The sequence below is a fragment of the Chaetura pelagica genome, unplaced genomic scaffold (genome assembly GCF_000747805.2).
Source record: "Chaetura pelagica isolate M959 unplaced genomic scaffold, ChaPel_1.0 scaffold687, whole genome shotgun sequence".
Taxonomy (NCBI): domain Eukaryota; kingdom Metazoa; phylum Chordata; class Aves; order Apodiformes; family Apodidae; genus Chaetura; species Chaetura pelagica.
The window spans coordinates 28,862-29,339 of NW_009953913.1; positions in this window are offsets into that span (position 1 = coordinate 28,862).

The window sequence follows — 478 nt, forward strand, 5'->3', positions numbered from 1 at the left end:
CCGGAATTCCCCCCCACCCACATCTCCCCAGAATCCCAAATCCCTCTGGAGCTGAAACCTCCACCAGGGACCCAACTCGGGGCGGGGGTGGGGACAGGATTGGATTGATCCCCCAGATGATCCATCGGGAATGTTGGGGCTGGATAAAACCCCGGGAGCCCCAATCCAGGAATGTGTGTGTGTCCCAGATCCCTCAGCTCTCCCCCCTTATCCCTCATTTCCAGTCGGGATTCCCCAGCCCCTCCTCCAGCAGGAGCATTTCCCTCCCAGGCCGAGCTCCTCCCACCTGGAAAAACTGGGAAAACTCCCAATTTTCTCCTCTAAAAAAACCCAAAGTTCCAGAGTCCTGAAGGATCTAAAAGGAGCAGCAGGAGGGGGGGGGACACACACACAGAGGGGAGGGGGTCGGGGGCCCCGGGGGTTGGTTTTAATTAAAAATAACCAATATTGGGTTAAAGCGGCACCAGCAGGGGTGGCA